Source organism: Pantherophis guttatus, chromosome 1 (assembly GCF_059756535.1).
Source record: "Pantherophis guttatus breed Tessera chromosome 1, ASM5975653v1, whole genome shotgun sequence".
NCBI classification, from domain to species: domain Eukaryota; kingdom Metazoa; phylum Chordata; class Lepidosauria; order Squamata; family Colubridae; genus Pantherophis; species Pantherophis guttatus.
The window spans coordinates 206,159,720-206,184,260 of NC_142063.1; positions in this window are offsets into that span (position 1 = coordinate 206,159,720).

Consider the following 24,541-nt stretch of genomic DNA (forward strand, 5'->3'; position numbering starts at 1 on the left):
TGTGAGGGGTCTGTAAATATTTTCACAGCCCTCTTTTTGACTTTATCTAGTGTTCCCAGGGACGAACTGCCCAGAAGGGAAGATTCCTGTGAAATAGGCATTGAGCAATAAAGTAGCTAATTTGTACTCTACACATGTGGGTCTGGTTGTTCAAGCCTGCTCCATGGAGAAAAGCTGCTCAAGAAGAAACACTCAAGATAATATTCCATCTAGGGCTATTCCTCCCAAAGGAGGACAGGAAGATATCTTTGCCAGATATTTAATAAGGAGATCCAGGCAGCCATGAAACCTGGTTACCATGATCCTGCCGATATATTAGGCATGAAGACTTGCTCAAATATACTAAGTGCTGATAGACAGGAGGAGCCAAGAGGGCAAAGAGCAAGCAGTTCTGCAGCTAAGCTCCTTAAATCTATTTATTTTTATGCTATCCCCGTTATTATTATTTTTTATCTTTTAAAAACTTTTTACCTTATACCTTTCTTATCTTTTTGCTACCTAACAAATATGGGGAAAAAAGACTTTCCTGGGATTTTTCACTAAGAGAGTAAGAAAGATCATGAAAAAAAGAACAGGAAGAAAAATGTCAGAAGGTGAACAGTTGTCCTCTAAATCATCAAACCAAGAAAGGATAGAAAATTTTCTGAGAGCTGATAAAGCAAAAGTTATGTAATCATGAAGTAAATTCTGGGCAATTGGATGTGTTGGAATGGGACTTGCAAACAGAAACTGAGTATCAGTAACTGATAGAACTGTCCTCTCTCTGAAAGAGAAATTGGATTTCCAAGACTCTTTTAACTCTCTAGGGCCAGCTATATCATGCTCAGGCCCTGTGCTCAGTTTCTGCATTGCTGTTGGAAAAAAGACAGGCAGGAGAGGAAAAAAAATGGGGAAAAAATCATAGATTATATCTAGGCAATGCTTATTATCAGCCCAGGCTGTGATATCAACTTTCAAATACTTATCAGCAATTAAGGAAAGAATTGAATCCTTGAAACAATCCTTTATAACTTATTAAACTAAATTCAAGTCTGTAGCAACATAAAGTTTTGACATAGGAATAAGAATGAATGAAAGAGGCCAAGAAAAATATTGGAAATTACCTCTAAAATAAATACCAAGGATATCCAAACCCAGAGATAATCTGCTAATCCAAAATCCATCCAATATCTAGGAACTAGGAAGGCTTAAATTAAGGGTAATCATATGTTTCAAAATAATCTCCCTACACATCACCCAAAACAGGTTTAATGGAAACCAATGGGATTCAGAGAAAGCTGCTCTTTTGTCTTTTGAATCAACTTCCCCACTGTCAACAATACATGATCAATTTATTAGAAGTAGAGGATGCAAAGCAAAATTGATAGTGAGAAATATTCTACATTAACTTTCATATCCGAACTACTTTTTGCATCCTGCAGTCTATCAAATATTTGCTCAAATATTCAGGTTATAAGGCAGGGGTGTCAAACTCAGGCCTGGGGGCTAGATCTGGCCCACAGAAAGCTTAGATCTGGCCAGCAGGGCTGCCCTGGAAACAGCGAAGGACTGGCCCACAGTGCTTATGCCAGTGAAAATGTTGCTCAGGAGGGCTGCACGTACACCTCCCCCAGCTCCATTTTTGGCAGAGGATTGGCAGAGGGTTGCAGGAGACCGTTGCAGATGAAAACAAAGTTTGAGAGCCCGTTTTCACTGGCAGAACACTCAGGCCATCAGAGGCGCCCCTCAACGAGTGACGTTGAGCTGGCCATGCCCAACCCAGCCCCCCAAGGTCAAACACAACCCTGATGTGGCCCTCAATGAAATCAAGTTTGACACCTCTGTTCTAAGTCAACAGTTCATCATCTCTACATAAAAGTACATCATCATTCACATTTCCAAGCAACACACCTCTTAACATCTCTCAAGAATTTGGTATGCATTTAAATAAAAGGAATTTTAATTAGACAGCAAGATTATAGATTAAGAGCGTTTGCAGATGACTTGGTTGTTACTTTACCTCAACCTATAGAATCGGCTCCACATATGTTGGACATAATAGGTCAATATGGCAAGGTGTCTGGATTTAAAGTAAATCAACATAAGACAAAGATGATAACTAAAAATATGTCCATATCTCAAAGAGAAGATTTAGGGAGAATAACGGGGTTTGAAATAGTTAAAAAGGTTAAATATTTAGGAGTATATATTGCAGCCTCAAATACGAAATTATTTAAAAACAATTATGAAGTTCTTTGGCAAAAAGTGCAGAAAGAAATGGAAAATTGGAAAAAGTTACAACTATCTCTACTGGGAAGGATAGCAGTAATAAAAATGAATGTATTACCTAGGTTCTTATTTTTGTTTCAAATGATATCAGTGCTTAAAAAAGATGGAAACTTGAGGGAGTGGCAGAAAGGAGTTAATACTTTTATTTGGGGCGGGAAGAAACCAAGAGTGAAACTGAAAATTATACAGGATGTACGTGAGAGAGGAGGTCTTAAAATGCCTAATTTAAGATTGTATTATGAAGCAGCTGTTTTATCACAAATTAGCGATTGGTTTAATTTAACTGAAGAGAGAATGTTAAATATAGACGGTTATGATCTGTTATATGGATGGCATGCTTATTTGTTATATGAAAAAAAAGTGGATAAAGTGTTTAAGGGTCATATACTTAGAAATGCGTTGCTGAGGGTTTGGAAAAAGTATCAATATAAGCTAAACTACAAGATACCTATATGGGCAAATCCCAGACATGCAATAGAAAATATAAGTATAGAACAAAAAACGGAGGTGATTACTTATAAAGAGCTTCTTTTTATGGAAAGGGGTAAACTGCAATTGAAATCTTTAAATGTATTGAAAGAAGAAGGGATAATTTATACTTGGTTTCAGTATGATCAGCTTCAAGCTAGATGGAGGGAAGATAAAAAAATTGGTGTTATGCAAAATGAGGAAAACCTGGTAAAACAGATTAGAGATCAAAGTCAGATTCATATTAAAAGGTTGTATAACGCTTTATTGGAAATAGATTCAGAAACGGAATTGGTTAAGGATTGTATGATAAAATGGGCACAAAACTTTCAGGAACCAGTGATGATGGAAACATGGGAAAAGATTTGGGTTAGAAATGTTAAATTTACGCGAGCACAAAATTTGAGAGAGAATTTTTATAAAATGTTTTATAGATGGCACTTAGATCCTAAAAAATTATCATGTATGTACCCGAATTTGCAAGCTAAATGTTGGAGATGTGAATGTGATGATGCAACTTATTATCATATATGGTGGACTTATAAGAAAATCAAGGCATTTTGGATAAAAATTTGGTGGGTAATGCAGAACATGAAAAAAAGGTTGAAATTTACTCAATTGTTTTTATTGGGTATAACGACGGATTGTACAGTATTAGAGACTAAACTGATCTTGAACTTAATATCAGCAACTAGGTTGTTGGTAGCGCAATACTGGAAGAAGGGCTCTTTGCCTACTATTGAGGAATGGACATTGAAAGTAGCGAATTTAGTGGAAATGGCGAAAATTTCAGCATATCTGAAGGACTATACACAAGAAAGATACATATCGGAATGGAGAAGATGGATTGATTATATTCAAAATAAGTATCAGACAAGAAAATATCAAATAGCTTATGAATGAATGTTACACTTTAGAAGTATTATGTTATCTATAGTGGAGTTAAGGTTTCAGGGGGGGATTAGGTAGTTTAGAATAGTTAGGCTAATTTAGCTTACGATTGTTAATTGAAATACCCTGTATTTTGCTCTGGGAAGTCTGGGGGGGAGGGTGGGATGGGAAGGGTGGGAGGAATATTGGGTGGGAGGGAATTTTCTTTGTAAAACTTTTTAATAATAAAAAAAAAGAATTTGGTATGCATTTGTCCATAAATACATGAAATAATGGAGGCATTATACATCCTTGTCTGACTCTCAACTTTATTCTAAACCATTTATTTTTACAATACATTATTTTCAGGGGTGAAATGCTCCCAGTTCGGACCGGATCGCCCGATCTGGTAGCAATGGCAGTGGGTGGTTCGGAGAACTGACAGCAAAAATCCCTGCACACACACACCCCATGCCCAGCTGAGCTGCGTGATCATCAGAGGCTATTTTTTTTACTTTTATGAGCATTTTTTCTACCACCTCTTCGGCCAAAAAAATGCTTTTAAAAGTAAAAAAAACAAAGCCTCTGATGATCGCGCGGCTCAGCTGGGATCGTCAGAGGTTTTTCAAAGCATTTTTTTCTGCAACCCTTTCAGCCGAAGAGGTTGTAGGGGAAAAAATGCCTTTAAAAGCCTCTGGCGATCCCAGCTGACTTGCCTGATCGTCAGAGGCTTCTAAAAGCATTTTTATCTGCAACTTTTTAAGGTTGTAGAAAAAAATGCTTTTAAAAGTAAAAAAAAAAAAGTTGGCCACGCCCATCCAGTCACATTACCCCCACACAAACACCAAGCCATGCCCACAGAACCGGTAGTAACAAATTTTAGATTTCACCCCTGATTATTTTCCTTATTTATCACATTTATTACACTGTATCTAGTTATCAACTCAACTCCATATTTATGCCAAATGTTCAAGACAATTCAGGTTGATATATATTTTCTCTAAATCAAGAAATATACAATAACCTTTTTTTCATATTAACGTATTTCAGAACAACTTGCAGAGACAAAAATCTGATTTGCACATCACTTGTCTGGCCCAAAGGAGAACTACTTCTACAAAATTTTATTCCTTGTCATCTGTTATACCCTTTCCAGTGGTGGGTTGCTACCGGTTTGCACCGGATCGGGCAAACCGGTAGTGGTGGCGGTGGGAGGATCCGTCCACCCGCCTGGATGCTTCTGCTCATGCGCGCAAGCGTGCATGCACAAGAGAACTGGTAGCGACGGGATTTGGAACCCGCCCCGACCCTTTTAGTTAGAATTCTGCCAAACATATTTCCAGGGACACTTAAAAGACTAATAATAATAATAGTTTTTGTGTTCATGGTTGTTATTTACTCTGTATAAAGAAACAATAATTACAATATATTCTTCTGATCATGAGACACAAGTTCAGTCTTCATACCCGGTTTAAACAAGTCAAACAACCGCTCCATAAGCAAACCACATACTTATTTTAACATTATACTGTCTCTGACTAGAACCTTACCACTGGTTCTATAAGTTACTATTTTCATATCTATCCTCAAGAGTCTAAAATGACACCAGTTTATGCTTTCTGGCACTTAATGAGCCTTAAACCCATACTTCAATTCCATGTTTGTATTTATCAAATCTACCTCATAAGATTAGACCACTTTAATTGAGATTTATACCCTTCAAAACGGGGAAGATCTTTCATTCCAGTCTTTCCCTTTACACTTAATTTCACAGTTGCACAGCATACCTATTTTATGTATGTACACACATACTTCGGACAGCCATCTTCCTGAGCCTGGGGTGCTGAGTGTGTCAAGGGCCTGGTTCCTGGCTGTACAGGTAGTCTTCGACTTATAACAGTTCATTTAGCGACCGTTCACAGTTACAACAGCACTGAAAAAAGCGACTTATGACTGTTTTTCACAGTTACAATCTTTCCAGCATCTCCATGATCATGTGATCAAAATTCAAATGCTTGGCAACTGGTTCATCTTTATGACAGTTGCAGTGTCCCGGGGTCATGTGATCATCTTTTGTGATCTTCTGAGAAGTAAAGTCAATGAGGAAACCAGATTCACTTAACAACCATATTCCTTATTTAACAACTGCAGTGATTCACTTAACAAATGTGGCATGATAAGTCGCAAAATGGGGCAAAACTCATTTGACAAATTTCTCACTAGCAACATAAATTCTGGGCTCAGTTGTGGTTGTAAGTCAAGGACTACCTGTACTGCTTTCTGGCCAAGTATCTCGGCTGCTATGTTATACTTATTTTGGATGTTTTAATTGCTTAAAATACCTTTGTGTTTTAATTATAATATATATATTGAATTGTAAGCTGTCCAAGGTCATTGATTGAGATGGGCGGCTATAGAAATTGAATAAATGAATAAATAGTTCCTAATTTAGTACATGCATAAAAGAAAACAATAGAAGGAAGTAAAGAATGAGCACCTACTGTTCAAAATACAACAATGTACATCAATTTTATACAAGAACAGCAACTTTTATTTCATATGCCTGTAAGAAATGTATATTAACTACACAGTATCTCCACATCCTCAATTAATAATACAGAACATATTTTCCAAATATATGAATACAAATAATAATAACACCATTGGCATAAGTCACCAAAATATATATATATATATATATATATATATGTTTGCCACCAAGGTTTTTTCTAAATGCCAGGTTACATCATGTGATTACTGTATATTTCTGTTTGGATTTGAAATAACATATTTATTCTATTCCATTAGCATATTTTAATAAGCCTTGCTTTGGGGAGACCATGCCTGCCAATTTAACTTTATCAGACTGTCAACAGAATTTACATGCTTAGGAAAATGTGATGTAAAGTTGCCAGAGTGGTTGCTGCCTGTCAAACATGGTTGACATGGAGAAATGAAATCCAGAAAAGCTCATATCAACAATGGAAAGTGGAACTGGAGAGGCAGGACTCCTCCCTCTGTCAGAAATGTGGAAGGGGTGGGGGTAGCCAGACTGCAAGTCAAGCCATATTCAAATGAGCAAGAATTTGGGTTGGGTTTTAAGAACAACATCCAACATCCAACATTCATTACTTTGTGGCAGATTTAAATTGTATTTAATTGGAGGGGAAGGAAGACTGATAGATTTATCCATCTCTAATTACATCCTTAGCTTATATTTGAATAGTCACTTGAATGACTTAAAAAAAAAAAACAAGGACCACTTTTCTGATGAATAGTTTTAGACTTCATGTTTAAAAGGACATCAGATATCCTTTTAAACCTGGATTCAATAGGCACCTTAGAGAAAGAATGACAGCTAGTAACTAACTCTCCAAGTTTTTGTTGATGTCCCTTAAGTTTTCTCTGATTGCACTAGCAATGCAATGACTGAAAATGAATAAGATTTTTTTTTCCCGGCAGAAAATATACCAGACTTATGATAAAAATCCTACAACTGGTGTCCTAGCTTATAGAGAAAGTTTATAATTCTGTGTAATAGTACATGCATTGCACACGAAGTATGTTTTTGGATTGATTTTCAGTATCTTCCATTAAATGTTTAAAAGCCACGTGAAAGAAGATCTCCGTTTAAGGTGCTGAAGAATCATTTTCTTTCTGATAATGTGAGTACTATATTGAATATATTAGAATATTATGAGTGTAATTCTGATAAACAGGTGGCCCTGGTCTCCGTTTATGCACAAAAAGCTTTTGACAGAGTGAGCTGGAACTTTCTCTTTGCACAGTTGAGCGAAATGGAATTCGGGGAAAGATTTACCAGGGTGATCCGGACAGTATACGCAAAACAGACAGCGAAAATACTTATTAATGGGGAGGAGTCTGAAAAGATTGATATAAGTAAAGGTACTAGACAGGGATGCCCATTATCTCCACTTTTATTTATCTTAACCCTAGAGTTATTACGTTATGTTACTAAGTTATGACTAAGAATCAGAGGGGAAGAGTTTAAGCTCCAAGCCTTTGCGGACGATTTGATATTTGCCTTGGAAGAACCTTTGGAATCGGGACCAATCTTGCTCCAGCAATTGGAAGCTTATGGGAAAGTAGCGGGATTTAAATTAAATAAAGATAAAACCAAGATCCTAATTAAGAATATGACGAAGAATCAAAAAGTGCAGTTAGAGGAAGAACTAGGGATTCAGATAGTTAAAAAACTGAAATACTTAGGAATTTGGCTTTCATCCAAATGCTCGACCATTAAAGAAGACAACTACCAGAAACTACTTGGTCAAACTAAAGAAATGCTGGAAGGATGGAAAGGTTTACAGTTATCATTATTAGGTAGAATTGCAGTAGTTAAGACGTATATCCTGCCTAAATGGATTTTTCTCTTTCAGACAGCCCCAGTTTTATTAGATACAATTTTTTTTCAATCTTTAGATCAATGTATACGTAGATTTGTATGGCAGAACAAAAAACCAAGGATTAAATTGAAAATGCTTCAAGAATCCCCTTCCGGGGGAGGATTTGGCCTACCTAAATGGGAGCTTTATCATCAAGCAGCTGTCTTAAATTGGATCAGAGACTGGATTGCTTTGAGGAGGAGAAGAATCCTTAGCTTGGAAGGCCACAATTTGCAACAGGGGTGGCCTTATTATCTGAGCCAGGAAAGGCCCAAAAAACATAAATACTTTATGGACCACTTTATCCGAAAGGTTTTGATGACTATTTGGTATCAAATAAGAAATAAATATTACCTGATGACTCCGATTTGGCTTTCCCTTTAGAGGCGATGATACACCCGACTCTTTATAACAGAAATAAACCATTAATTTACCAAGTTCTGTTGGATCCTTTAGGCAAAGTAAAATCTCGAAATACGCTGGTGGAATTAGGCTATGAGCTAGATTGGTGGACATACAATCAGATCCAATCCAGGACAGCTCAGGACAAAAACAAGGGAGGAATCTATAATTCCCTACAGGAACTTGCTAAGATCTTGTTGGGGAAGGATGAGAAGGTTTTATCCAAACTGTATCAATTCCTCTTAATGGATTGGATTAGAGAGGAGGTTATCAAAGACTCAATGATTGCCTGGGGGAGAAATTTGGGATATTCGATTGAACTTGAAAAATGGGAACACATTTGGGGGAAAACCTTAAAATTAACAATGTCGGTTTCCTATAAGGAAAATATATACAAAATGCTGTATAGATGGCACCTGCCCCCGGCTAGATTATCGAAGATGTTCCCGGGAACCTCTCCGGTTTGTTGGAAATGCAACGCCACTATGGGAACTTACTTTCATAGTTGGTGGACCTGTCCCTGAGGAAAAGAATATTGGGCTAGAATTCAAAAATGGATTTTAGAAATCATAGGATGTAGGATTGAATTGAACCCGGAAACGTTTTTACTAGGCATGAAACCAGAGAACTTAAACAAATCTAATTGGTATCTCGCTCTCCACATCATCATTGCAGCCAGGATCTCTTTTGCGCAAGAATGGAAATCCAAAAATACTCCATCGGAGGCTACGTTAACCACAAAGATCATGGACTGTGCAGAAGCAGACAAGCTTACTGGACTTTTGCGAGATAGACAAGAATCGGGGTTATATAGGAGCTGGGATAGGTGGTATGCTTGGCTGCAAAAAAAGAAATCTTAAGAAGAATGAAAATATTAACCTTAATGTGAACGTGGGTAAATATTTATAGGAGCATTGCATGGCAGTTGAGAATTTTTTCTTCTGGATAAACTTTTTTTTCTTTTGATTAGTTGGTTTAATGGAGGTTTGTACTATCTCTAGGCGAAAATTGATACTTTAAAACTCTATATGTATTATATTACTCTCTGCAATTCTATCCATATTGTTATACTTTTTTTTCTGTAATTTTTAATTTTCAATAAAAAATTTTTTAAAAAAATCATTTTCTTTCTAACATGCTGGGTTAGACCTGGTCTGAATTTAAGATATATTCTGTTGCGTAAAGTTATCTATCTTCATGTAACAGAAACACTGTGAGCTATTTCGTATTGTCAGCTGTATTAATCACATATTGTCAGACATACTACAGTTGAGATGTAAAACTCTAAATAATCACTAGATGGCAGTAAACCCATTGTTTTGTTTTGTTTTTGCTGCCACCTAATGGTTGTCTGGAGGTTGTCTCAAAGGTGCTCCAAGAAGCTTCTTCAGCTCTGACTGGATGGTGGGAAGTATAAATCCTTCCATTCCCCACCATCCAATCAGAGCTGAAGAAGCTTCATGGACGAGAAGCGAAACGTCTTCAAAGAAAAACCATTAAGTCCAGTTGCCTCTTGAAAAAAAAAAAAAGCATCTTTAGGACAACCATGACCTAGATAAGTGAGAATCTTCATAGACATTTGTCTGACAAGGTATTCCCAATGTAACCTAATATTACTGACAAATCTTGGTAACAGCATCCTATGGCTTGTGAGAAAGGTTCTCTGAAGCTGTTCCTCCCAAGAAAAAGAGAAAAGAAAGAAAGAAAAATATATTAAAAATTGCTTCTGATCTTCTTTACAGCAGTTATAAGTAAATTATAAAATTACCTCTTTCTCTGAAGTTACATCATGACTCTCTCAAATAGTATTCATTGGATTTTATAAAAGTTATGAAAATTCATCCTCAAAACATTTATAATGTGACCCTGGTAATCCGTCTGGTCCAGACACCTTTCCTTGGTTTAATCTTTTTTTACAGCTTCAGAAATTTCCCTTGTTGTTATAGGTCCATTTATAATCTGTTTCTGTATGTCTGTAATCCTCGGTAAACTTCATTTCTTTAGGTATTCATCTATTTTCTCCAAAGAAATGTCCTCTCCTTTACACAAGTTAGAATAATATTGATGAAATGCTTGTTGCATAGTCGTTATTATTTGTTAATACAGTATCTCTCTCTTTAGTTTCAATATCATTTTTTTTTTCATAATTTATATGCCAACCATTTCCTTTTGTTTGCCAAACTCGGGTTTGTTTGTTTTTTTGCTTTACATAGTTCCTTTTTATTTCCATTTCTCTTACTGTTAATATAGATAATTGTCATCGTAAAAACTTAATTTATTGAGAAATACTTATTTTCTTTGGAAATTTTGTTAATTATTTTCTTTTTATTGCACCCAAATTAGATTGCATTTTCTCTTGCCTCTTTTTTGAGTTCACTATTGTGCTGCATGAAATAACTTTTGATAAAAGCTCTATTTGCATCTCAGACCATTCTTAAATCAATGGTACAGAAGATCTAAATTATTTCGAAATAATTATTTTATTTTATTTTTAAAGCCTCTCCCGGTGCTTTTTTGGAAGCACCACTTCATTTAGTCTCCATCTAAAAGAACTGGATTACGTTTTACAAACCAAAATCACAAGATTATGATCTGAAAAGTCTGTGGTAGTATCTCCAGTTTGTGAATCTTAATAGCCAAATTCTTCATAATCCAAATCATGTCTATTTTGAAATAGTATGTTATTCAGAAAAGTGCATATGCTCTCTTGAAGTGCTGTTTTTCTGTCTCCATATATCAACAAGCTCTACATTTGTTGTGGAAAAATTGAAAATGTTGTAGAAAAATTGAGACTGAACAACATTCCTGGGTCAGCCAGAGTCAGTTTATTGTGCAAGGTTCAGAGCCAGATTTGTACCTGAAACTTTGAACAAGGAAAGAGCTCTGATACAACTGTTTTTATACATTTCTAAGACAAAGGATTCGGTGAGCTCATACAGTTTCCCATATATGGTTAACATGAGATCATGCATTTTCCATATATGGTTAACATACACTTGTTATATGATAATTGACATACTTCCTAATTATTAAACCATTACTAAACCATTATTTTCTAGTTTATAAGATTATCTTAGCTACACAACTTTCCCTTAAGTGCTGTAGTTGCTAATGGGAGATTTATTGCTGTCCTTGGGTAATAAGAGGTAATGAGTAACTCTTTGTTTCCTATGTATGTCTTTGTGTCATTCACAGTGAGGTCACTCAGATGTTTTCCATATGGCTGTCCTTCCATGACAGCTAGGCCTCATCAGAAGATATATTACCACTAATGATTTTAATGTAAACTCCAACCAGCACATTTCTCTCTTATAATAATGTGAATAGAGAGGGTCCTTTAGACTTCATGTAGCTGACTCTGTATGATTCCTATTTTATTCACATTACATTGTCTATTAAAGAAGACTTTTGGTAATTTGCCTTGAGTAATTTTCTTTTATTTTCTTTTTTCTCAGAAGTATTTTCCAGTTGTGGGGAGATGACTCCATTTCAATCCTCTAACAAATACCATTTTTCATAAGAAAAACCTATTAGTCTCTCCATAAATCCTTTATCCTTATTTGAGATATGTAAATTCCCAATATCAAAATATTAGTTCCATGCAAATCATTTACATCCAAATAAATCTACTATAATATAAGTTCTGATTTTATTTGGGGGTAGATATATAAAAGAATTCCATTCCTCTTGTTGTTATTCCTGCTGAAATAAATTCTTCATCCACATTTTTATAAATCAAATATCTTAGTCCTTTTTTTTAATGTGTGTCTCTTGTAGGCAATTTTTTAAAAAGTTTAATATGTTTCTCTCTTGATGAACATTTGTTCCATTTAAATTCCACGTGAAGCTTTTGTAATTCATAATCAAGCCAAATCTTTAAAAATATCAGTACCAATTGAACCTAATTAAATATAATCACTTTCAGTTTCTTGTAAACCTGAATAGGTTTTTGTATAGTCTCTTTGACACTTCCATTTGAGACTTCTTCAATTCTTAATTTTTTTCTTTAAAGTATAGTTTATCCTGCCTCCTGGACAGAATTCATTCAAAACCTCTGCTATTTAAAAATAAAAATTCAATTTGTTCCTTTGAAATCTTCTTCCATTTTAGTCTATCAATAAAAAAATATATACTTTTTTCTCATGCACATTTTAATAAGAATTTATTTAACAATTACGTTTTTATTATCAATCTTCAGTTTTGTATTAAAATCTACTGCAAAAATTTGATCTCTTGTTTTCCTCCTGACATAGTGCACAAACTCCTCCCTTGAAATATTTTTTATTCTTGTATTTATTCTATATACTTTTTCAATTTCTTCTTCTGTATCTTATCTCAATCCCCCCCCCCCGAGCAAATAAATTTAATATTTTTTTCCCTAATATCTTCACTTGAATCCTCTGGCATTACTCTAAATCTCAAACAAAATTATCTTAATTCCATTAGTGCCAAATTATCTATAGTAGCTCTTTTTCCAGCTGTGTATAACTTCTACTTACTATTCAGAATATCCACTTTGGCATCATTTCATTTACACCTCTAGATATTTGTTTTACAGAGCTTTCCATCTTCCTAATATCTTCTTTCATCTCCCCTTTCATCTTTACAAATCTTTCCTCCATTCTTTTTTTTCTTCAAAAGCTTTCAATTTAGCATCAAGTGAATTAATCAATTTACTATCAAGTGATTTAGTCAATTTACAATCAGGTGATTTAGATAATGTATGGCCTAAATCCTAAAACATTTTCTGAAACAAATCTGGTGTAATTCCTCTCCTGTGGGTGGCTCTAGCAAATCCTCTCCTTTCCTGTTTCTGCCACTTTTCTGGTGTCTATATTATGGCTGTGAACTTCATTGAAAGCCTTCAGTTCCCAAATAGATCACAGAAACCTCAATTCCTGCATTCAGCTCACAAAGACCAAGTATCCACAGTGCAAGTTGGTAAGCACAATCTCTTTTGTCCAGAAAGACCGTGCTGGCCAGACTTTATCATCTAGCTGCCAATCTCTACAGCTTTTCTGTCCTTTTTCCTTCAGGGAGGTCTACCATATTTTTTGGAGTATAAGATGCACCTTTTTCCCCCCTAAAAGGGGGTGAAAATTTAGGTACGTCTTATACACTGAATGTAGCCCCGCCCACCCACTGGCCCTCACCCTTTGGCCTCTGCCTTGCAGCAGTTACCTCCTTGCAAGCAGACAGCAAGAAAAAACAGCTCCTTTCAGCTTCAGCACAGCCTAATTAGCCTAAGTTTGATTGGATCGGCCTCCCGGCTCTCAGCTGATTTGCTCTCAGTTGTTTTCCACAGGGCTCTGCTGTTTGCTGCAAAGAGGTAAATTGCTGGAGCAGATTTTTTTTCCTTGTGCTAATCAAGCTATGCTGAAAACGAAAATGAAAGTAAAGCAGGCTGTTGGTTGTTTGCTGCAGCAAGGCAAAATTGAGCAGAGGCAGAGGCAGAGGCAGAGGCAGAGGCAGAGGGAGATTTCTTTTTCTTCTTTTCCTCACCCAAAAAGGCAGGTGCATCTTATACTCCGGTATGTCTTATACTCCGAAAAATACGGTAGTCTGCCATAGATCCTCACCTAGAAGCTGCCCTTCTGATTATCATAAGCGTTTCTTAATGGTACAAAAGTTCGTTGTGTTTCAGAATTATACATTATGTTCTTGCTACTGCCAAGCTATTTAGCAGCTGCATAAAATCAAAGGTGATTCTTTTCAAGTACAATTCTTGCAAAGTCTTTTCTAGCAAGATATATGGTGAAGAAAATGATTATAAAGATTCCAGCAACAGAAGAATTCCTTATTTAGAAACCAAGATCTGTTGGCATTAGGGCAGAGACTTTCTTTCTTCTTTCCCACAGTCTTCCTGTAGTCCATCACTGATAACAGAGAAGCTTGCAATTTGCTGTTTACATAACAATCTCCTCTATTACTCTGGAAACCAACTTTTTATACTGACATTAGCCAGTTATTTCACATCCAGAATTTAGGATGCATCTAAGATCTTGTTAGAAATTCTGAATATAGCCCTACAGAACAAAGTGCACAGTTCACATGGGCCTTTCTGCTTAACTGCAACAGGAAACAGGAAATTCTACTCAGAACAAAAAAAAATATATGCAAACTTACAAACACTGCCATCTACTGGTTGAACGCTGCTGTAGTTGTTGTACAGAATACATGAAAACTGTATTCCAACAGATCTTCAGCATAATAAAACATGATATCCAGTGGCTTCAGTATTCCCACTGAGATAGCTTGCCTAGCTCAGACTACACATTTTACCTATCTGACAATTTAATAACATTTCTTTTACTTTAAATGTAAAAGAGATAAGAAGCAGTCACGGTGCACTTGAAATATCAGCTCCAAAAGATTTTAAAAACACCATCCAAGTGTGACTTCTATGCATACTTGGTAAAAGAAGCATCTTTCGTGGAGGGCAAAAGAATCATTTAAAGATTCTGCAACAGCTTTTACATACCATTAACCTCTAGCGTTTGTAAACAATATTTGAGCTCCCATTATGTTCCACCAAAGTTCACCTTTTCTCTCTCTCTCTCCTTTTCTACAATGCGCATATATCAGCACATTATAAATAGCCCCAGAATCATGTGTTTATTATATGCCATTAGTGTGTCTTAACAAGCATTGCTGTGGTATGCCTGCCATTTTATGTTTATGGATCTGTCAACCTAATTTACATGACTTTGAAAATATTCAACATTGCCAGCGCAGGCCCTGCTTGTCAGATGATTGTGTCAGGCAGAAATGAAACACGCATCCAGCTGAAGAGAAAAGCGTATGCATTACTACGAGCTCCAATGAATTCTTGGTGACACAGTGAAATACATTTAATGCCATTTTACAAGTTTCTGAGGAATATATGTTATAAATGAGCAAGTGAGTAGGTGATATACTCTGGGCAGCCCTACATTATACTGCGAGAAACAGATTTTTGCACTCATCTGTCTTACTTCTGAATAAACTATAAGTGTAATAGCCAGACCTGAGTAATATTTGTACCTTGAAATGCCTGTCTGCCTAGAAATTTGAAGAATGCTACCCCCACCCCATACGCACAAAACGTGCACGCACAAAATGCAGTGTCTAACCTGTAATGAAAAAGAAGCTGAACTGTTTCAGATGAAACAGAAGTTAGGAAAAAAAATGTTTTGAGCTCTTGGATGAAAAATTACAGTGGTGGACTGACAACCTCCGTACTTTCTTGCCAATTAAATCTCTTGCGCCATGACTTTTAGAATAATTTAAAGCACAGATTTTTAGAATGTCATTCCATACTTCCAGTTTTACTTCCACATTTGCCTCCATTACTCTTCAAATGTAGCTAGTAAACTTTATTAATCTGATGCCAAATTTTTTAGAGGTGCACAAGAATTCTGTGTTTGGTTTTCCTTTAAAGAAATCTCATTGCTGATATAATGACCTATTGCTAGGCAGTTAAGCATGCCCAGTCCAGATGTTTTCACCATGGATTCTCACCTGAGCTTGTCATACTTGTGAAAATTCAGTGTACTAGTAGTAACTAATACTTATCTGAGTATGGTGATGGTTTGATTTCAGATAAAGAACTTAAAATGTAGTCTTAGACAAGATAGAATTATTGTTTAGCAGAATGACAGCTAAACTACACTACGATGTCAGATCATCTGGAAACTTAAAATTAGTATAACGTGAAGGTGCCAGATCAAGCATTCAAATCATTCACCGATTCATAGTGTTGCTATAATTTTTGAAGCTGTAAATAGCGCAGAGCCATGATAACTGAATGATTGTCTCCCATAATCAAATTGACCTGGTTCTCTAGTCACTTGATAAGGACCTTCTGGTTTGCCTCACCTCTTTGAAGCATATGTGTTGGAAATGGGTCTATGACAATTCACCACAGACAACTTGCCATGGCCAACTCGCTACAATCAACTCACCGTGGCCAACTCACCATAGCCAACCTGCCATGGCCAACTCGCCTTGGCCAACTCGCCATGGCCAACTCGCCTTGGCCAACTCGCCACAGCCAACTCGCCACAGCCAACTCGCCACAGCCAACTCGCTGCAGGACAACTCACCACGGCCATCTTACCACAGGACAATTCATGGCAGGACAACAGTTACACTAATATCAAAGGAATGGTGGAATAGAATTGTTAAAGAAAGGTTGCAAAAGGAGGGATAGAATGAAATATGAATAGCAAAAATTAAAATAATTTCTATTTATTTTAAATAATTAAATAGAATTGTTAAATTGTCCTGCAACGAGTTGTCTCGTGGTGAATTGGCGAGTTGGCCATGGTGAATTAGTTACACTGAGTTTGCCACAGCGAGTTGGCTGTGGCAAGTTGTCCCATTCCTGTTGGAAATGAATGCAAGATCCTATTTCACTAGGATCATACCTGGCTACAGCATATTTTAAATCTAACTGAACAAAGGGAAGAAGAAATTGTAATAACTTCTTTTAGCAATATCTGCTAAGCAAACAATTGATATGTTTTCCATATATTGTCTTCCTTGATTGAAAACAGATTCCTTAGATCTCAAGGAAATGGTTTCCCAACCCTAAAATCTGAAATTCCTTAAACAGAAATTCCTGAACTTCAGAGCACATTTGTGAAAATCAGATATTTGATCATTATGACCTCTGCATAGTTTATGAGCATAAAGTTTATAGTTTCTATAGTATAAAGTTTATAGTTTATGACCTCTGCATAGTTTAGTTGCCTTCCTATATCTTTGTTTCACAAAATGATTGTTTTGTCCAAAGTATAATTTTATTTCAGCATTATTATTATCTCTGTGACTTGGACATAAATTATCCTTTCTTTACTGTTTCTTCTGTATACCACTGCATTCTGTCCATTCATAGTGATCTGCAATACATTTTCATAGTGTCAACTTAATGCCAAATGACAAGTGTTGAAAACATAATAAAAACTGGGACACATTAATCCATTTTGTATGAAAATGTAGAAAGATAATCATGTTCTGAATGGGATGCCTAAGCTTCAACAATACTGTTGCTAAGGCATTTCTTCCAGAAGGGATCATACCAGAGATTCTGATTAGAAAAGAATTACTGCTCTGTCAAACTACTCTGAATTATGAAAACTATCATATAATGCTAAGAACATAGTGAAAAAGAAACATAACATGCAAAAAACAATACACATACCTCTATTCTGATTATACAATGGCTTAATGTGAAACACTGAAATAGATAACTGCTTCCTGTAAAGGAGAATATTTGTAGCTCAGGGTTGAAATGAGGGGTCCTTGGTGCTCTCTGAGTGTGATTGTTTTCTTGCAGAAGTTAGTTGCCTTCCCTTGTTTGGAAATAATTTGGAGTTTGCTCTCAGATTTATATTCTGGTGGCTTGCCCTGCCAGTATTGGTGGGAGTGGCCTTAGAGGTTCTGTGGTTTGGCTGTATATTGTCAGCTTGTTTGGTAGTTCCTTGATGGGGGTATTACTTGAGAGCAAACTTCATTCTTTACTAGCACCGACAACCTAGTTTGAGGAATGAAACATCTGCAAGAAAACAACCAAGCTCAGAGATCACCAAGGATTCCTCAGTCTGCTTACTCATATGGAGTTCATATGGAGATTGAAGACTTGTTAATGGTTATCCAATACGGATCTTAATCAGAGGCACAGGACATCCTCATCCAAGGCTGCATAAACAATAGCTTCATGAAGTGGAGCAATGATCACCTCCATGATCTAGCTGACCACACCACCCCATTCTTCTCCTAAATTAGGAGGATCATGTATCTAACTCACAACTGGCAAAAGATATCCTAGTAAGCACCATTACATTTCATTAAAATCCATTGGCCAATAGAAGTCCTAGCTAATTGGCTAGATATTGCCTCAATAGTCACCAAGGACTCTGCCTATGAAAAGTTTACACATTGACAAAGCTGAACAATTTTATCATCAAAGTGCTGTGCAAAGCAGTTATAGCTACCAGGTGACTAATAATGTCTGTATAATTATGCTTTTCTCAGAGAACCTTTCAGGATATAGGATAATAGTTCCCACCTGTGGAAACTACTGTTTCTACTCAGATTCTTTGCCATACTGCAGTTTATAAATCGAATTGAACCAATATAGTCTAAGGAATAGAGCTTAATGGGCCCTCAAGGCTCTGTGAAGTTCACCCACCTACTACATATGTCAACATCTCCTACTAGAGCAGGGGTGTCAAACTTGGGTCATCACGACAGCATCACATGACATATTAGGACATTTTTCCTTTGCTAAACTGGATATGGGTGTGGCCAGCGCATGACGCATCTGACCCGCCGGCCGGGAGTTTGACAGCCCTGTATGATCAGATGCAACTTGACCCAGCTGGATTGATTTGCAATTCACTCTCCATCTCAGTTTGAAGAAGTGTGACCTATTGTAAAAAAATAGCCACATAAGTAGTTGAAACCATGGTTTCTGAATACTCCCTACTGTGCACTCTTCCATTCTACTGTTTGAAATAATAAGATCAATTTGTCTACTTCTTATACTATTCAGTGGTGGGTTGCCCCAGTTCAGACCGGTTCACAAGAACCGGTAGTAAAACTGGCAGGAGGTTCTGCCCACCGACCCCGAAGTCATCAGGAAGCTTCTGTGCATGCACGCATGGCCCCATTGCAAATCGGTAGTAAAGGTAAGTAGAGCCCACCCCTGATATTATTGCTATGCTATGCCATGCCATGCCATACCACACTACACTATCCTTTACTATTCTATGCAATATTATAGTATACTATCATTCTTATACTATACTATACCTGGTTACCTGTTTAGCTTTGATTACAAGGTTGCAATATAATAATAGAAATATGTCACTATTAAGCAAGCTATTAACAGACACCAGCTGGCAGCCTCAATCCATCTGATGGTGTGTGTGTGTGTGTGTGTGTGTGTGTGTGTGTGTGTGTGTGTGTGTGTGAACCAGTTTGTTATAGTGGTTAAAACATGAACATGGGCACAAAGCCAGCTGGGTGACCTTGGATGAATCACTCTCTCTCTCAACCCCAGGAAGGAGGCATTACAAACCACTTCTGAAATCATGCCAGGAAAACTGCAATACTTGTCCAGGAAGTCTCTGAGAAACTGACATGAAAAAAAAAGTGTGGTGGGTGTCTAAAAAGATGAAATCATGGCAACTGGACCAAAGTTTATTAAACCGAGACATTTTGTTACTTATCCACGTAACTTCTTCAGTCAAACTGAAAAAATTAAGTTAGGCAGAGAGCCAGATAGTCATTGGAATGTACTAACTCTTGCCATACCAACTGCAGGGGTTTTCCCCCAAAATGTATTGAAATATGTCAATGAAAACTCAATCTTCCAGGCCAAAAGCATATAAAAAGGTTAAATGAAGGCAATTGGACCAAAGTTTATTAAAGTGGGACATTTTGTTATTCATCCAAGTAACAAACATAAGAAATAATTCTATTTCACCAAGCCAAGAAGCTTTTACACACAGCAATTGCTTTTATAACATCTTCACTGGGCCTAAATATATACATGTGAGAATGAGAATTATGGCAAGTATGTATTGGCCTGCAACTACTGTATTGATCTTTCTGTGCAGGACAATAAAGAAATATGAGAGTCATAAACTGCAACTTCCATAGTTCTTTGGTACTGCTTTTTTAGTTCTTCAGTAAAGGACTTCATGCATTTCTGATTGTTGTTTCATAATAATTTCTGTTTCAGTGAACTTGCTTGGTCTACTTCCATGATAGAAGTCTTCAACTAAGTTACAAGGCCGTGTCAAAATAAAGTAATAAAGCTATCTGCCTTCATGCAGACAATAATTAATTGTATTCATTTTGAAAACATGTAAAAATATGCCAACCTTCCCAAGGTACAAGATAAGGGAATGATAAATGGGGCTTAATGGAGTTAATATTCATAGCCGATATATGTCTCACATGCATTTTATTAACTACAGTATTACATGTAATTATGATAGCTGACCTATTAAACCAATTGCCTTGGACATCTTGTAATAAAGAACAAAGCAGAACCTCTGTCTTCTTCCCATCCTCTATCAAATGCGTGAGAAATTATTTAATTTCCTGTGGAATGAAACCAAGTCTTGAAAAGGAAGAAGATGCAGTAATGGTAACAGAGGATGATTTTGCCTTGTGTGCAAGCAAGAAAAATGGACTTTCTAAAACATGTCATAACCCACTAAAAATAACTTCAGATAATTGCTTTGGTGAAGTTAAAATTATCTGTTAAAAATAGAGAATATTATTTTTCCCATAAGCAAAAAAAATAAAAAATAAAAAATAGACATAGCAACTATTTTTGCTCCATGTTAAAACTGGCACAAGTATTTTTTTTTTTAAAGTGAGGAAAACCTGTGTTTAAAAATGGTGTCCCGCTAAGTCCTTTCAAAAGACTGGGTGACTCATTCCTTGCACCTGTCCCCTTGGAAGTTTAGACTTATTTTTCTTGAAAAAAGAAACCATTCTTTTGTTAAATAGTCTCAGAGCGCTCTAGTAATATGGAAAGAAAGGCTGCCTAACCCAAAGGTGTTTTTTTTAAAGGCAACTGACGTTTCTGGATTTTATTATTTTTTTAAATGTTTCACTTCTCATCCAAGAAATGTCTTTGGTTCTAAATGATTGGTGGAGAATGGAAGGATTTATATTCTTTGCAGTCATCTGGTCATTAGCACTCTCTCTGAGTCACTTGGGGGTTTATCTGTATCCTTAGAATCAGCTGAATCAGAGTGTAAACTGGTATGGGAGCTTCTTGGGATTGCTGAAAGGACCGTGTTGTAGACAGGAGATAGGTGGTGTTGTATCCCTCTACCTCATTTGAGAAGGTATTCCTGAAGCCTTTAGCATGAGATCTCAGATCAACAAAGATCAGAAAAAGCCTCTTAGAATGAGAATATATGAAAAAGGGACAGGATACTCACATAACTTCTGCCAGATCATCCTTCCTTGAAAGCTACTGATAGACAGGTTAATATAGCTCGAAAGGTAAACATACTGTATAGTCAACAAGTGCAAGTCATGTAGGTCAGAGGTGGGCAACTATGGCCCTTTTATGACTTGTGGACTTCAATTCCCAGAATTCCTGAGCTAACATGGCTGGCTCAGGAATTCTGGGAGTTGAAGTCCACAAGTCATAAAAGGGCCATAGTTGCCCACCCCTGGTGTAGGTTCAAATTCCATTAAAGGGTTGAATATACAACATCTATAACAGAAGACATCTAGACCCGAGGAATTCCAGGAATAATGAAATTGATTGTGTAGTGCCTCCTCCTGGTCAGTAGCTAATATAACATCAAAAGAAATGAGTGTATTGAAAGCTTTTTGCTTTTCAAGATTTCTCCCGGAGCAGCTGCTGACTGCTTAGTGAACTCTCCCAATGGATCAGGTTTTCTAAATACAGTGTATATTTGCGTAGTGCTAAAATCTGATTTTACTTTGGAGGTGCTCAAGCCTTGCAGTTTTAATCTTGAGAATCAGTATTCATTTTAGATGAGCTTACCTATTGTTTTCTGTTTGTTTGCACTCTCCTTTAAGTTTAAGGCCAGTCTTTGTTTTCTTTGTTGTTATGTTTTAATCAGCTCTAAATCCTATTTTAAACAGATATTTTTGATGCCAGTTTGTGATTTGAGGGGTTGTAATCTGGTAACACTTTAGGAAGTATAAGCTATTCTTTATTGAATACCAACTCTTGTGTCATTGAATACCAGCTCTTGAATAAACTGCCCTTGTGTCACTATTTGTGTGCATTTTTTTAATTAGCAGAAAAGGGGATGCCATTTTCTTTCATTTGGCTTTGCTCTTATAATTATGGGAGTAACATTGTGAATTAGGCTGTTTCAAGGCAGGCAGGTTGGTGGTCTCAGCACTCAGTAGCTTTCTAATTGCAAAACTGAGAAGCAGAAGGCAAAATGTCTATTAAATCATGGTAAGAATGGGAATAAGGAACAACAAAATGAAATGCCTATAGATATAAGAAGGTTCTCCACTTCATGTTGAGGAGAGAGGTATACAGTGGCTTAAAATAGCTTCATTCTACTCTGCACTTCCCTGATACATGAACTAATGGCCAAGGGACAATTGTTCAACAGCTCTGTGTCAAATCAACCAAGGAATTAGGTATGTCTAGTCTAGTGAAAAGAAAGACTAGGAGAGATATGATAGCAATGTTCCAGTATTTGAAGTACTGTCACAAAGAAGAGGGGGTCAACCTATTTTCCAAAGCACCAGAAGACAAGACAAGAATCAATGGTTGGAAACTAATCAAGGAGAGAAGCAACCTAGAATTAAGGAGAAATTTCCTATGATGAGAACAATCAACCAGTGGAATGCCTTGCCTTCAGGAGTTGTGGGTGCCCCATCACTGGAGGCTTTCAAGAAGAGATTGGACAACCACTTGTCTGAAATATAGACTTTCCTGCTTGTGCAGGGATTTGGACTAGATGATCTCCAAGATCCCTTCCAACTCTGTTATTCTATGTTTTATGACTGGAACCAAAGAGAGATTGTGGTTCATCAGTGTTGTTTTCTTGCTGATTCAGGGGTGGGTTCTAAACTGGTGGAACCGGGAGGAACCCACCACTGTGCTGATTCCTTTTGAAATCAACCAAGTGACTGGAACCAAGGAAATATTGTGCTTCAGTATTGTTTTCTTGATTATTCCTTTTGAATAAACATTCATCCAGACGGTCATACTGCAATCTTATGAATAGTAGTGGCATGTAGACCTAAGCAGGGAGTATGTGCTTTTAACTGAGTTATTCTGTCAAAATTCACCACGCCTCTATTTTGTCAAGGTCATAGTCTCATAGATAATAGGTTTATTATACCAGAATAACAGCAATAACAGATACATGAGACTCACTAAAGACATGGAGCACTGCTAACATGAAAGGAGAGAAAATGTTCTATAAGCAGTAACTGAAGTGTGAAATCTGAGCTTGGCTGTTTGCTAGAAGACCTTTCATTACCCAATAAGGTAACGTCATCAGTGCTAACGAGTGTGAGGTTTTATCTCTGTTTATATACAGTAACGTGTCCTGCCAGTATTGCTGAGGTACGTTTTCTCCATGGTAGTTCCTTAAATAGGGTTGAAGTATACACAAAAGTCAGTCTCGACATAATTAGCTTGAATTATTCAAGTGCCTAAGAGGTTATTAGCAAGAAAAGTCTGTGAATTGTAAATCTTGCTGATCTTGACTTATCCAACAATTCCAAAGTTATTTTCTTTTTTTCTTTAAACAAAAAAAAAAAGAGAGAAGGGGAATAATACAATTCAGGTTGTAGAAGAAAAGCTGTGAAATATTTCAACGCAAAATGAACAAGTAATAGTTGCCTTTATTCCAACAAAGACTATAGACCTTTGTTTTAATAAGCCAATCTAACCTTGGCAGCTGGGGAAAGAAAAAGAAAACTGCAGTTAATCAAAATGATGATGATAGCAATTACTGGCAGTGGGAGAAATTGGTTTTCATATTTTAATGTGATCTTACCCAACTCAAACTTTCTGAACCTATACACAGATCGGAGCACAATTATACTCAGAACTGTGTTTTTATAAAAACTGTAGCTTAAAAGATACACATTTTAATGGATCTTGGTTCAATTGGCTTTACAAGAGACATTTTTCATCCGGATACCATTCCTACATAATAGACAAAGCAGTGGTGAAATCTAAAATGTGTTATTACCGCTTCTATGGGCGTGGCTTGGGGGGGTAATGTGACTGGGTGGGCATGGCCTTTTTTTTTTCTTTTAAAACCATTTTTTCTACAACCTCTTTGGGGAGGTTCTGACGATCCTTTCAAAAGGCTCTGATGATCCCAGCTGAGTTGCCTTTTTTAAAAAGCCTCTGCCATCAGGCAACTCAGCTGGGATAGTCAGAGGCTTTTAAAAGAAAAAAACCCTTTTTTTTCTTTTAAATGCCTCTGACAATCCAAGCTGAGTTGCCTGATCAGCAGAGGCTTTTTAAAAAACTCAGCTTGGATCGTCAGAGGTATTTAAAAGAAAAAAGGTTTTTTTTTCTTTTAAAAGCCTTTGACGATCCCAACTGAGCCATGCGATCATCAGAGACTTTTTTTTTTTACTTTTAAAAGCATTTT